The 15,914-nt window shown below is 38.2% G+C and overlaps 1 protein-coding gene across 3 annotated transcripts in view; it reads right to left on the bottom strand.

Moving 5' to 3' along the window:
• Nucleotides 1-15,609, bottom strand: part of LOC136311921 (cAMP and cAMP-inhibited cGMP 3',5'-cyclic phosphodiesterase 10A-like) — a 44,408-nt gene extending 28,799 nt beyond the window's left edge. For 2 of the 3 annotated variants that reach the window (XR_010726849.1, XR_010726850.1), the window contains exons 1-2: nt 15,555-15,603; nt 14,816-15,014 (exon numbers count right to left, since the gene is read on the bottom strand). The gene's annotated coding sequence lies outside the window, so the exon portion shown is untranslated. Of the gene's footprint in view, nt 1-14,815; nt 15,015-15,554 lie in introns of all 3 variants that reach the window. The other variant, XM_066241247.1, reaches the window with a different exon arrangement.
• Between the last annotated feature and the right edge of the window lie 305 nt (nt 15,610-15,914).

Genomic DNA, 15,914 nt, shown 5'->3' with positions numbered 1-15,914 from the left:
TGTTTCAGGTCTTATATTTAGGTCTTTGATCCATTTTGAATTAATTTTAGTACACGGGGACAGGCTGTAGTCGAGTTTCATTCTTTTGCATGTGGCTTTCCAGTTTTCCCAACACCATTTGTTGAAGAGGCTTTCTTTTCTCCATTGTGTGTTGTTGGCCCCTTTATCAAAGATTATTTGACCATATATATGTGGTTTTATTTCTGGGCTTTCTATTCTGTTCCATTGGTCTGAGTGTCTATTTTTCTGCCAATACCATGCTGTTTTGATTATCGTGGCCCTATAATATAGTTTAAAGTCAGGTATTGTAATGCCCCCAGCTTCATTCTTTTTCCTTAGGATTGTTTTGGCTATTCGGGGTTTTTTATAGTTCCATATAAATCTGATGATTTTTTGTTCCATTTCTTTAAAAAATCTCATAGGGATTTTGATGGGAATTGCATTAAATTTGTATATTGCTTTGGGTAATATGGCCATTTTGATTATATTTATTCTTCCTATCCAAGAACAAGGAATATTTTTCTATCTCATTGTATCTTTTTCGATTTCCCTTAACAATGCTTTGTAATTTTCATTATATAGGTCCTTTACGTTCTTTGTTATGTTTATTCCTAGGTATTTTATTTTTTTTTGTTGCAATCGTGAAGGGGATTATTTTTTTGAGTTTGTTTTCTAATATTTCATTGTTGGCATATAGAAAGGCTATGGACTTTTGTATGTTAATTTTGTATCCTGCGACCTTACTGTATTGGTTTATTGTTTCTAATAATCTTTTTGTGGAGTCCTTCGGGTTTTCGATGTATAGGATCATATCATCAGCAAAAAGTGATAGCTTTACTTCTTCTTTTCCGATATGGATGCCTTTTATTTCTTTGTCTTGTCTGATTGCTCTGGCCAGAACTTCTAGCACCACGTTAAATAAGAGTGGAGAGAGTGGACAACCCTGTCTTGTTCCTGATTTAAGGTAGAAAGTCCTCAGTTTTATGCCGTTTAATAGGATGTTGGCTGATGGTTTATCATATATGGCCTTTATCATGTTGAGATATTTTCCTTCTATACCCATTTTGTTGAGAGTCTTAAACATAAAATTGTGTTGTATTTTATCAAAAGCCTTTTCTGCATCTATTGATAAGATCATGTGGTTTTTGTTCTTTGTTTTGTTGATATGGTGTATTACGTTAACCGTTTTGTGTATGTTGAACCATCCTTGAGATTCTGGGATGAATCCCACTTGATCATGATGTATTATTTTTTTAATATGTTGTTGTATTCGGTTTGCCAGTATTTTGTTTAGTATTTTAGCATCTGTATTCATTAGAGATATTGGTCTGTAGTTTTCTTTCTTTGTGCCATCCTTGCCAGGTTTTGGTATGAGGGTTATGTTGGCCTCATAAAATGTGTTTGGAAGTATTGCTTCTTCTTCAATTTTTTGGAAGACTTTGAGTAGAATAGGAACCAAGTCTTCTTTGAATGTTTGATAGAATTCACTAGTATAACCGTCTGGGCCTGGACTTTTATTTTTGGGGAGATTTTTAATAGTTTTTTCTATTTCCTCCCTGCTGATTGGTCTGTTTAGGCTTTCTGCTTTTCATGACTCAGTCTAGGAAGGTTGTATTGTTCTAGGAATTTATCCATTTCTTCTAGATTGTTGTATTTGGTGGCATATAATTTTTCATAGTATTCTACAATAATTCTTTGTATATCTATGATGTCTGTGGTGATCTCTCCTCTTTCATTTTGGATTTTATTTATTTGAGTCCTGTGTCTTTTTTCCTTGGTGAGTCTTGCCAAGGGTTTGTCAATTTTGTTGATCTTTTCAAAGAACCAGCTCCTTGTTTTATTGATTTTTTCTATAGTTTTTCTGTTCTCTATTTCATTTATTTCTGCTCTGATTTTTATTATCTCCTTTCTTCGGCTGGTTTTGGGTTCTCTTTGTTCTTCTTTTTCTAGTTCCTTAAGGTGTGAAGTTAAGTGGTTTACTTCGGCTCTCTCTTGTTTGTTCATATAGGCCTGAAGTGATATGAACTTTCCTCTTATTACTGCTTTTGCTGCATCCCAGAGATTCTGATATGTCGTATTTTCATTTTCATTTGTCTGTATATATCTTTTGAACTCTGCGCTTATTTCTTCTTTGACCCATTCATTTTTTAGAAGTATGTTGTTTAGTTTCCACATTTTTGTGGGTTTTTCTCCCTCTTTTTTGCAGTTGAATTCTAGTTTCAAGGCTTTATGATCAGAAAATATGCTTGGTACAATTTCAATTTTTCTAAATTTGCTGATATTGTCTTGTGGCCCAACATATGGTCAATTCTTGAGAATGTTCCATGTACACTAGAGAAAAATGTATACTCTGTCGCTTTGGGATGAAGTGTCCTGTAGATGTCTATCATATCCAGGTGTTCTAGTATTTCGTTTAAGGCCACTATATCTTTATTGATTCTCTGTTTGGATGACCGATCTAGAGCTGTCAGCAGTGTATTGAGGTCTCCAAGTATGATTGTATTTTTGTTAGTTTTTGTTTTAAGGTCAATAAGTAGCTGTCTTATATATTTTGGTGCTCCTTGGTTTGGTGCATATATATTAAGGATTGTTATGTCTTCTTGATTCAACTTCTCCTTAATCATTATGAAATGACCATTTTTGTCTCTGAGTACTTTTTCTGTCTTGTAGTCAGCATTATTAGATATGAGTATTGCTACGCCTGCTTTTTTTTGGGTGTTGTTTGCTTGGAGTATTGTTTTCCAGCCTTTCACTTTGAATTTGTTTTTAACCTTGTTGCTTAGATGTGTTTCTTGTAGGCAGCATATAGTTGGATTTTCTTTTTTAATCCATTCTGCTACTCTGTGTCTTTTTATTGGTAAGTTTAATCCATTTACATTTAGTGTAATTATTGACACTTGTGGGTTCCCTACTGCCATTTTATAAATTGCTTTCTGTTAGTTTTGTATCTAGTTTGATTCTTCTCTTTTGTTTTTCTATCATTTGTTTTTGTTTGTTTGTGTTCCATACTTCTTTCCTCTGTTGCTACCTTTTTTAAGTCAAGTGTTTTTGTGGTGGTTTTTTTAAGGGTGGTTACCATTAAGTAATGAAAAGGGTACCTACCATATTCATTGTAGTACCCTATCTTATAAGTATTTCTGCACTTCATCATCCTTCGCTACTGTTAATCTCCATCCTCTCCCCCCTTTTTTTCCTTTGTTGTCACAGTTTAAGTTTGGTTTTATTGTGTTCCTGGTGGAGCTGTTACTTGTGGTGTTCTTTTCTTTTGTTTTTTGAATCTGGTTGGAAAACCCCCTTTAGTATTTCCTGGAGTGGGGGCTTTCTGCTGATAAATTCTCTCATCTTTTCTGTATTTGTGAATGTTTTTATATCTCCTTCATACTTGAAGGATAGCTTTGATGGGTATAGTATTCTTGGCTGAAAGTTCCTCTCTTTCAGGGCTTTAAATATTGGGGTCCACTCTCTTCTAGCTTGTAGAGTTTCTGCTGAGAAATCTGATGATAATCTAATAGGCCTTCCTTTATATGTTGTACTCTTCTTTTCCCTGGCTGCCTTGAGAATTTTTTCTTTGTCGTTGGTTTGTGTCATCTTTATTATGATGTGCCTTGGAGTGGATTTGTTGGGGTTAAGAAAACTTGGTGTTCTGTTTGCTTCTTGAATTTGAGGCTTTAGTTCCTTCCACAGGCTTGGGAAGTTCTCGTCTATTATTTGTTTGAGTATATTCTCCATTCCATTTTCTTTCTCTTCTCCCTCTGATATACCTATTATTCTTATGTTATTCTTTCTGATGGAGTCAGACAATTCCTGTAGGGCTTTCTCGTTTTTTATTATTTTTGAGTCTCTTTCTTCTTCTCTCTGTTGTGCCTCAAGTTGTTTGTCTTCTATTTCACTAATCCTATCTTCAATCTGGGCTGTTCTGTTAGCTAAGCTTGTTACCTTGTTTTTCAGCTCGTGAATTGAGTTTTTCATTTCTGTTTGATTTGTTTTTATAGTTTCAATTTCCTTGGTAATATATTCTTTGTGTTCATTGAGTTGTTTTCTGATCTCCCTATATTGCCTTTCTTTGTTTTCTTGTATATCTCTGAGTATTTTTAAGATTTCTATTTTAAATTCTCTGTCATTTAGCTCCAAGGCTTCCAATACGTTAAGTCTTTTCTCCATAGATTTTTCCACATCTATTTGTGTTACCTCTCTTTCTTTTGTATCCATAATATTTGATTTCCTCTTTCTTATCGGCATCTGAGGGTGGTCTTATTGATAGCACTAATTAGAATTAATATAGGGTAAAAAGTAAAAAAAAAAAAAAAAAAAAGGTAAAACACCCCACAAAAAAAAACCAGTAATAATTTATTATTTCCCCATTTTTTTCTCTCTTCTCTTTCCCTCCTCTCCCCTCCTCAGGGAAATATCGTGCCTATAATGGAGGGCCTGATTTGGGGTGAAGAGTTCAAGGGGCAAAAAAAAAGGGAGTAGGGACCTACTAAATGCAAAAAAGAAAAAAAAAAAAGGAAGAAAATCTTAGACAAGCATAAGATGATTTGCTTGTAAGTGATGGTCAACTAAGAGATATAATGAGAGGGATAAGAGGAAACCAGAAAAAAGGACCAAAAAAGAATAATAAAGAAGAAAAAATAAAAATAATAAGTAAAAATCTGTTGTATTAAGTGGAGCGAAGACTAAATACAATGGAGACCTTGGGTTGGGAGGACCCAAAATGCCACAAAAATAAACAAACAAGAAAAAAAATAAAAACAAAAGCAAAAAAGTGAAATAAAGCCAAAAAAAAGCCGAGTCCCAAATTAACTAATTTGTTCGTGATTGAGGATTATATGGGAGGAAAGTAAAATGAGAAAAGAAAAAACTAATAGAAAGGAAAAAATAAGAAAAAGAGAAAAACGAAGGAAGAAATAAAATAGGAAGAGAAAAAAACAAAATAAAGCAAGACAAAAAAAAACACAAAAGAGGAGAGAGTGAGAGTTAAGTGTTTTGGAGTATAACCTTAAAGGAGGGTGAGGATGAAGAAGAAAAATAAAATGCAACACTCATGGGTAGTGTAGTTCAAGAAAGGGGAAGCATAAGATGGGCAGAGAATAGAAGGACCGAGGTGGAGGAAATAAAGGCAAAAAGATAGAAGAAACAAACAACAACAACAACAAAAAAAAATTAGTGGATCAAGTTGTAAAGTCTGTGGGTTTTTCTTGATTTTGAGAGGTTAACTTCTTCCTTTTTCTTTTCTCTCCCTCTTCCTGGTCAGTGACTCTGTACCCCAGGCTCTGCCCCTGTGTCACTCTTAGGTAGGGATTTGCAGTTGATGGGATTCTATGGCAATGTCATATAATTGGCTTTAGTCTTGCTGGAAGTAAAGGCTTGTTGGCGTTTGCAGGGTCCAACGATGAGAGAGTTTGCTTTCCTGAATTCTCTCTCCTAGTCCCCCCTTCCTGAATTAGCAGCCTGGTGATCCAGCTATAAGGCTGCAACTGCTTCTGCCTGGGGAGTAAGAGGCTCAAAGAGCTGGGAAATCCCCACTCTATCCCCACTCAGTGCAAGGCTTTGGGAAAGGCTCTGACAGTCAGGGCCTCCAGTGTAATCAGGCGGGGGTGGGAGTCAATTGTTGTCAAGGTGACTGTTCAGCGCCTATCATTTAGTTGGACCTCTCAACCCAGGCTTTCCACGCTTTGTAGCCTGTTTTTGCAGGGAAGAAGAGGCACTAGTCTCTGCTTACGACTAGTGTAGTATAGACCTTATTATCTGCCAAGTCCTTCTTGTTAGCGTTTATCCCTGAATATGGAGGCTCTATCAATCAGAAGTTGCCCCCGCCCCTTTAGCGAGAGGCACTAAAAAATATCACGCCTCTTGTCTTGGATCGCTGAACTGAGAGAGATCTTATCAATTAGAACCGAGGGTGCGCAGATTTTATGGGTTAAGCTAATTTCAGTGATTGGGTCGCAGCTCTGCTTCCGAAGGTATTTTAGGCTGCCTGCGCGCGCCCCTCCCCCAACGCTTGATTGTTAGCTTGAATGGCTGGGTGATGTGCCCCACCCATGGAGAGAATCTCCCAAGCCTCTCCCGCTCGCCTCGCCGCTGGCGGCTGGACCGCACCAGGCGCAGGATAATGGAGCCCCCTGGGTGTGCGGGCCAGCAGGGCACCCTGGGCGCGTGGAATGCCCAAGGCACGCGCACGAATGGGGCGCTCCGGGCACCGGTGGCCGGCGACCCCCACTCGCAGTGTGCAGGCCGCTGGGAACGTCAGCGGTGCTCAACCAGACCGGGCGCGCGTGGCTGCTCGCGGCGGCTCGCGGCGGCGGCTCATGGCGGCCGCTCGCAGTGGCGGCTCGCGTCGGCCGCTCGCGGCTCGCGGTTCCCAAGTATATGGGCTGACTCACCACAGGTGCACTTCCTTGCGGTTTGAAAGAACGTCCCTGTGGTAGATTCCTCCACACCCTCGTCTCTCAGATTCAAGTGATAACAGTCCTTTCGCTATCAGTTTGTGCGGAACTCCGGAATGCTCCGAGGATAAATTTTTCTGTTTCTAGTTGATAAATTTGTTGTGATTTAGGGGAGAGCTGTTGGACGCGCTGCTCACGGCGCCATTTCCATGACGTCACCGGATACGAGATTTTGAATCATTCATGAGTAATCAATTAGCAACAGAAATGTTCACAGCAGCAGACACTAATTTTTATGCAGCATAAGAGTGCTGTAAACATTTGTTCATTCAACAAATACACACTAAAATCCATTACATGCCAGACATTTAACCTTGTTTTCAAGGAGCTTACATTCTAGTGGGATGAATAAAATGGAAAAAACATAATTTCAGATATAAAATATATACACTTATCAGAGGAACTTATTTTGAAAACAAGAAACCATCTTCAATCTAAACATCATTTTAATATGTTTTAAAGCTAAGCTCATGTGAAAATAAATAAATAAATAAAACCTGGTGGCACCTGACCAGGCAGTGGCACAGTGGAAGAGCACTGGACTGGGACACAGAGGACTCAGGTTCAAAACTCTAAGATCGCCAGCTTGAGCGTGGGCCCTCATGACTTCTACAGTGTTTTTATTTGCTATTTTTAGTTAGAGCTGCTATAGTCTCCATGACTTCATTAACATCTAATAAATAGTCACTTGAAAATCCCAAGTTTTCTATACTCTTGCATAGATAAAAAATACACTTTATCTAAAACTGTTATTATTTAAATGTAATACTTTATCTTAATAGGAAATATTTATAGTATAATCTCTTATATTTAAGGACAGATCTTTGGCTTTAAAAGGGGGAGCTTAGTAAGCACATTTTCTCCACCTGCAGCTGCACTATTTATGTCTAAAGATACTGAAAACGACTAGAATGACCTATCAGAAGGCTCTCGGGCCCATGGAAGGGAGGAATCTACTCCAAAGGAACAAGGCTGGCATCCATGGTGCTGTCACTGCCCCGGAGATAATCAACTCATTCAAGACGGTTGCTGACATGAAGACTGAATTAATATTTGCAAAACTGTATTTCTGCCTTACAACGAATAAACTCACAGATGTGGTAGAGTCATCTTTTTCATTATATTTCTCCAAAATCAGCAATAATCATCACTGAAGATCTTTAATGTAAATATTGGGCAACAGATACAGTTGTGCTGAAATATTTAGCGTTAAATAACTTTCTCCAGCATTGTAGCTTGCCTTGGGACAAGCATGTTGATGTTTGCTTTGGAAAAACTTCTGGTGGCTGGCACCAACCAAGGCAATGGCTCCAACCTGCACTAGCACTCACTACATTTTTCTGTGCCCTGTGCCATGCAGTAGCAAAAAATAGAAATAAATATTTTATATAAACAATAAAGAGCAAGCACAAGCAGTGTTAAAATATTCTGAGTTGAATAACATTTTTTAATCTCTTGCATACTTGAAAAAAAAACCAGTTGCATTCAAGAATGCCCTTGAGGAAGTAGGCCATTACTGCTGACTTGGCCCAATGACCATCAATATAAAGCAAGAGTTCACCAATAGGCACCCAAGTGGATCACCTCAGGGCCAAGCATATTGTCCCACAGCTATGTGTAACATAGTCATTCTCAAAACTGTTCCATCCCAGCCTGGATCTGGTACAGAAACCTCACCTCTTCTGGGCCCCAGTCAAAGCCCAGCCTTTGGGTAATTCAGTATGCAGGGCATAGTGTGTTCTCAGGTGCAAACGTGCTCATTCCAGAACAAGAACAGACCGCCAGGACCACACTAACTGCTTTGTGGTCAGAGGGGCAAGATGGAGTCATTCACATGTTACCTTGGTGGCAAGGACTCGGGATCTCTGAACACCTCAAATTTTGCTGACATTCTGAGGACCTCTAAATTAATGTAGAGTTTTTCTCTGGTGGTTGGCCACTAAATGTTTAAGAAACAACTCCAAAGGGAAACTATGCTCTGATCTACAGTATTACCCGATCTCTATGCTATAAATATTTGCATGATGAGCTGAAGCTAGTGTGCACTGGCTTGTGAGAGCCAATTATTGAACTATAGGGCATTTTGCAAGAGTGAAAGAATGGTATTTAATTCCTGTACTGGTTTTCTCTTATCTGAAGGTTTTGTTTATACATTACATCATATCGCCTCTCATAGATTCAAATTTTCCCAAATGCCTCGATGAAGTAATTTTATCTAAAACAAAACAACTTATAGAAGGCTTAGCAACTTATAAAATTGTAACCAAAGTCAAAAGATTAAATGCCAAGATCTTTCTTATTACTGCCTATCAAACAATAGAAATCAAATTCTTGGGGAAAAAATGCATTAGCCAAACTACTGAGAGATTGGTACATTTGTTCACCTCTCTCCTGAGAATGCTATCTATGCTCACAATTTAACCAAACTCTATTTCAGAAAACTCTATTTTGCTGTAATATAACATTTTTTCAATCTATATATTTTTATAAACAGAAATACAGTGATGAGAATTATTCAATTTTTTAAGATATAAAGTTTTTAAACTTTCTTTATTTATATTGTTAAATCTCACAATTGTCTCCTTCCCTGGGAACAAAAAGGCATTATTTTAATGACTGTAAATGATAAATCAAATAATTAGTATTTAAATAGTTGACACTTATCCTATTTTTTAAATTTTCTTCTGTAATTTCTAAATAAATAAGTTGCAGTAAGAGGAAACCAAACTCTTTTCCTGTTTAACTTAAGACATTCTTGTTTTTCTAAATGAAAAGATGGTCTAACTACTTTTAAGAAAAAAAATTTGTTCTTAGATAACAAATATCTAACAGCCCTTCGCCACTTAGAAAATCTAAAAATAAAGCATCTCAAGCCTCACTTTCATATGACTTGTTCATATTTAATACTAAGATGAAGATATTAAATAATACATGTATTTAAGATGTAACTAATATGAAATATTTGGATGAGGGTACTAAAAACATATCTCTCTGGTTTTTAAATACTTTAGAGCTAAAATATGTTTTAAAATTTTAATGTAATTTTTGTTTAAGTATCTAGAATTGCACCTGTCAAGTCTTCACATGGTAAAGAACAGATATATCCTAGTCCTCTCTTGATGATATTTTAGAGAATTTAAAAAAAATAACTGGAGCATGGCAGGGCATAATGCATGCTGAAATGGAAGTAAAAAAACTTCAAGTTCATTTGTTTGCTACCTGTGTAGCCTTGGACAATTCCCTAACTTTTCTTTTGTCTGTTTCACCCTTCTAAAATGAAAGGGGTCAAAATATCCCTCAATAGCTTTGATTAAATGGAATGAAAAGAATCAGGGGCATGATACTAAGTTAGACAAAAGGTAACAGAAAAAAACAGGGGCACTAAACTGAATATTCAGGAGGATGCACTAACTATAAATTAAGGAGAAAATAAGTGAAATTGTTAAATAGAAACCTACAAGACACAGTTTTCAGTATTTAGTTCACTGACTACTCCAAAAAGTATTCAAAATGAGTGTTTTATCTGATGTCAACTAGAATAACACCAGCTGCTGAGAAATTGAATAATAAAGACTGTAAGATGTATGATTATTTCATTGGGAACTAGGGAATTCTTTTAAAGTAAACAGAAGTATAGAAGAACTTTACACAATTCTTTTAAACTTCTCTTCCATTTACAAAGCAAAAATAACTTCCTTACATTATCCCAATGTGCTACCCTTACCATTGCCTGTACCCTGTGATCGGTATTTGGTTCCTATAAATATAATCACATGTAAGAAAGACATTGGAATCACCTTCTAAAACCACTTACCTCTTGGGAGGCAAGGCTGGTACAATATTCACAAGTCAATCAATGTGATTCATTACATAAACAAAAGGTAAGAGAAAAACCACATGATAATTTCTATAGATGCTCAAATAGCATTTGATAAAATCCAGCACCCATTCATGATCAAAACTCTCAGCAACATGGGAATACAGGGAACATACCTCAACATGATAAAGGCCATCTATGACAAACCCACAGCCAACATCATACTCAATGGGCAAAAATGAAAAGCAATCCCCTTAAGATCAGGAACAAGGCAGGGGTGTCTCCTTTCACCATTCTTATTCAACATAGTCCTGAAAGTCCTAGCCACAGCTATCTGACAAGAAGAAGAAATAAAAGGCATTCAGGTTGGAAAAGAAGAAGTAAAGCTATCATTATTTGCAGATGATATGATATTGTATATAGAAAACCCTAAAGTCTCGCCCTGGCCAGTTGGCTGAGGGGTAGAGCATCGGCCTGGCGTGCGGGGGACCCGGGTTCGATTCCAGGCCAGGCCACATAGGAGAAGCGCCCATTTGCTTCTCCACCCCCCACCCCCTCCTTCCTCTCTGTCTCTCTCTTCCCCTCCTGCAGCCAAGGCTCCATTGGAGCAAAGATGGCCCGGGCGCCGGCGATGGCTCCTTGGCCACTGCCCCAGGCGCTAGAGTGGCTCTGGTCACAGCAGAGCGACGCCCCGAAGGGGCAGAGCATCGCTCCCTGGTGGGCAGAGCATCGCCACTGGTGGGCGTGCCGGGTGAATCCCGGTCGGGCGCATGCAGGAGTCTGTCTCACTGTCTCTCCCCATTTCCAGCTTCAGAAAAATACAAAAAAAAAAAAAAAAGAAAACCCTAAAGTCTCAGTCAAAAAACTACTAGGCCCTGGCCGGTTGGCTCAGTGGTAGAGTGTCGGCCTGGCGTGCAGGAGTCTCGGATTTGATTCCCGGCCAGGGCACACAGGAGAAGCGCCCATCTGCTTCTCTACCTCTCCCCCTCTCCTTCCTCTCTGTCTCTCTCTTCCCCTCCTGCAGCCAGGGCGCTGAGGATGGCTCTGTGGCCTCTGCCTCAGGCGCTAGAACGGCTCTGGATGCAACAGAGCAATGCCTCAGAGGGGCAGCGCATCACTCCCTGGTGGGCATGCTGGGTGGATCTCGGTCAGGTGCATGCAGGAGTCTGTCTGACTGCCTCCCGTCTCCAGCTTCGGAAAAATGCAAAAAATAAACAAACAAAAAAAACTACCGGACCTGATAAATGAATTCAGCAAAGTGGCAGGATATAAAATTAATACTCAGAAATCAGAGGCATTTTTATACACCAACAATGAACAGTCAGAAAGAGAAATTAAGAAAACAATCCCCTTCAATATTACTACCAAAACAAATAAAGTACCAAGGAGTACATTTAACCAAGGAGACTAAAGTCTTGTACTTGGAAAATTATAAAACATTGATAAAAGAAATCAAGGAAGATACAAACAAGTGGAAGCATATACCATGCTCATGGTTAGGAAGAATAAACATCATTAAAATGTCTATATTACCCAAAGCAATTTATAAATTCAATGCAATACCAATTAAAATACCAATGACATACTTTAAAGATATAGATCACATAACCAAAAATTTATATGGAAACAAAAGAGAACACGAATAGCCTCAGCAATCTTAAAAAAGAAGAATAAAGGGGGAGGTATCAAGCTATACCACAAGGCCATTATACTCAAAACAGCTGGGTACTGGCATAAGAATAGGCACATAGATCAATGGAACAGAATGGAGAACCCAGAAATAAACCCACAGCTTTATGGACAACTAATATTTGACAGAGGAGGTAAGGGCATAAAATGGAGTAAAGACAGTCTCTTTAATAAATGGTGTTGGGAAAATTGGACAGCTACCTGCATAAAAATGAAACTAGACCACCAACTTACATCATTCACAAAAATAAACTCAAAATGGAAAAAAGACTTAAAGGTAAGCCATGAAACCATAAGCATCTTAGAAGAAAACAGGCAGTAAGCTCTCCGACATCTCTTGCAGCAATACATCTGCTGATTTATCTCCACAGGCAAGTGAAATAAAAGACAGGATAAACAAATGGGACTATATCAAACTAAAAAGATTTTGCACAGCCAAAGACAATAAGAACAGAATAAAAAGACAAACTACACAATGGGAGAACATATTTGACAGTATGTCTGATAAGGGGTTAATAACCAAAATTTATAAAGAATTTTTAAATCTCAACACCAGAAAGACAAACAATCCAATCAAAAATGGGCAAAAGAAATGAATAGACACTTCTCCAAAGAGGACATACAGATGGCCAATAGGCATATGAAAAAATGCTCAACATCACTAATCATTAGAGAAATGCAAATTAAAACCACAATGAGATATCACCTCACACCAGCCAGAATGGTGCTCATCAATAAAACAATACAGAATAAGTGCTGGCGAGGATGTGGAGAAAAGGGAACCCTCCTGCACTGCTGGTGGGAATGCAGACTGGTGCAGCCACTGTGGAAAACAGTATGGAAATTCTTCAAAAAATTAAAAATCAAACTGCCTTTTGACCCAGCTTTCCCACTTTTAGGAATATATCCCAAGAACACCATAGCACTGTTTTAAAAGGAGAAATGCACCCTCATGTTTATGGCAGCATTGTTCACAATAGCGAAGATATCTGGAAACAGCCCAAGCATTTGTCAGAGGACGAATGGATTAAAAAGCTTTGATACATATATACTATGGAATACTACTCAGCCAAAAGAAATGATGACATTGGAACATTTACAATAACATGGATGGACCTTGATAACATTATACGGAGTGAAATAAATAAATCAGAAGAAACTAAGAACTATATGAACCCATACATAGATGGGACATAAAAATGAGACTCAGAGACATGGACAAGAATGTGATGGTAACAGGAGGCGGGGTGGAGGGGTGGGGAGGGGGCAAGGAAGGAGAGAGACATGGTGGGGGGATGGGAGGGGCACAAAGAAAACCAGATAGAAGGTGAAGGAAGACGATTTGACTTTGGGTGAGGGGTATGCAGCATAATCAAATGTCAAAATAATCTGGAGATGTTTTCTCGAAACATATGTACCCTGATTTATCAATGTCATTGCATTAAAATTAATAAAAATAAGGAAAAAAAAGAATCTGTGCTATTACTATTTGGCACAGTAATTGGCTCTGATTGTAAAATTATGAGTCATTTTATTTTGTTATCTATTTATATATATTTACTTTCTCCCTTAATTAACTTGTATTCATTTATTAAGAACATTTACAATAGAATATATACATAAGATAAACCTTATTAAAAATAATCATTTTCATATCCAGTAATCCCAATCCAAGAAAATGGACCCATATCATAAATTATTCAAATAATGGTATACCCAATAATTTTTACTCAATGGCATTTAAGGTAGAATTCAGTATGAAGAAAAGCTCAGAATTAAAGGTATATAGGAAAGGAAAGAAAAATTGAAGGTTTTGACATCTGAGTTTTATGTGCTGTTCTCTGAAAAAAATGGTTTTTTTAAAATTTATTTAATTTTCTTTTTAAAATTTCAGTTCACCAAGACATCACTGACCTAACATGTTTAGACAAAAAAAAAAGGACTAAGGTTCTCTTGTAGTTAGATAGCTTAATTTAATTTGATTTGCCTGAAACAATAAAAGTATTTCAAGCATCTTTCATTATGCAGTTATGTCCTGCATTAAATAATCTACTAAATTCTGAACAAAAGGTTACTAGCAAGTTTTCAAAAAATTTTTAAATTAAACAGTTCTTTCAAAACCATTAAGTAGTATATGTATTTAAGAAACTTATTAGGACAGATACCATAGCTTTATTAGAACACCACTGCTCATGTTTTTTTTTGTTGTTGTTGTTTTCTTTTGAGTTTTTTTGTTGTTTTTTTAAACAAAGCATTAGTGTTATCTATTTGGCTATTAGTATTAGCAATTTATCTACAATATTTAACAAGTTAAACTGTGGGCAAAAATTTAGTACAGTTTCAATAGAAACACCCTTTTTTTTTTCCTGAAAATAGAGCAGTATTTGAAGGACTAATTTTTCTCTGCATCAGTTATAAGGAAGCTTCCCATCTATGAACAGGAACAAAAAAAAGTATCTACAAACCTTGTAAACAGATCTGTATCACTTATAAACATAAATAATCCAAATTATTAACAGCCAACTGTGGAAGTTAAAGTATCAATTCTATGAACCAGGGCTCTTTGCTTGTCCACCTTGACTTCCCCCCAGAAAAAAAATATGTTTTACAGAAGTTTCTGACCCCAATAAAAAAAACCCATGTGTAAATGACACTGTCTTCCTAACACAGAAAGCAACAGGAGCCACTGCCACTCAAACAACAGTTATTTACTAAAAGCATTTCACATTTACACTGTCATCTACTAGGTGTCCCAAACTCTGCTGAGCTTCATGCTTCATCTCATTTAATCCCCCAATAGCCTTCTGAGAGGGGTCTGTCAAAGTTCATCTAGAATTTCAGGAGGGATCACATGTGGACTCACAGAAAATGTCTGTCCAGTGTCTGCTGAAGACTGTACCATGGGGAAGAGCGTTTGTGATGGAGGTCCAATTGGAGTCTCGCCTCCTTGTTTTTGAGGCCCATGTGGAATGGACCAAGAGTGTTTCCCCCAGTTTACAGAGGCTGAAGTTCAGAGAAAGCAGTGGTGGATGTGGACAGCCTTTGGGGAGCATGGCGGGAGGCTGCAAACAGAGGACCAGAGTGGGAGAAACCAAAGTTGTTTTGTTGAAAATGATTTTAGATTTTACTGGTTGCGGTTTTGTGTTGAGAGAATTGTTGGTAGACTGTCTACTTTGGGAAGGGTGAAATGGTTTTTTTTCATCTGGAAGAATATAATGGCCATGGCCACTGGAGCCTCATGGAAAGTGTCGGTCACCCATGGTCCCAGCTCACCCTCCCTGGTTCCCTCACCATCCCCAAGGATCAGTTTACTTTCTGGTTTGTTTTCCTAGAAGCGGGATGGTGTTGGATGGTGGAAGTATACAGAGCAGAGACAAGGTCTTTAGGAAAAGCTGTTGTCCCTGACCATCAGTCTCTTGCAAGGCACTCCCTGAGCTGGCAGGTGGGGGGTGGCACTTCCCTCCCTTCCATCTCCCCCGGTGTGGACTTGTGCCTACCCACCCTCAACTTCCCGAAGCTACTACTGTGATTCTAGCTCAATTACAGCCTGGGAGGTCTGTGAAAGGAATAGGAGGGGAGGTCCCAGAGCTTTTTCTACTTACTTGGTTAGTTGAGGTGTGCATATTCTGATGTCCTGTCCTCTGCAACTCAACACCTCAAGTCCAGTCCCAAGCCCTGCGGGAGCTTGCCTGGTGTGGAGGAGCAGGAGAGCAATTGTAACCTTCCATTTTCCCAGTGTAGGACAATACTCATGAACAGTGTTCAGTTTGTGTTCCATAGGTGTTTTGGAAACAAGGTGGAAAAGTTGGAATGGGAGAGGGGGGTAGGTTGTAGAGTTCAGAGATATGGTACTATGTGTAAATTTTCTAAAGGTCTGGCATGAGAAAGGTGGGTAATCTTACCCTTCAGCAGGGAGGTTGATCCAGAACTGAAAGGGAACTCATCAGGTCCCATTGCAAGGG

The sequence above is a fragment of the Saccopteryx bilineata genome, chromosome 8, assembly GCF_036850765.1.
Source record: "Saccopteryx bilineata isolate mSacBil1 chromosome 8, mSacBil1_pri_phased_curated, whole genome shotgun sequence".
NCBI classification, from domain to species: Eukaryota; Metazoa; Chordata; class Mammalia; order Chiroptera; family Emballonuridae; genus Saccopteryx; species Saccopteryx bilineata.
The sequence above is the reverse complement of the archived record's forward strand: the minus strand, read 5'-3'. Positions and strand labels throughout refer to the sequence as shown.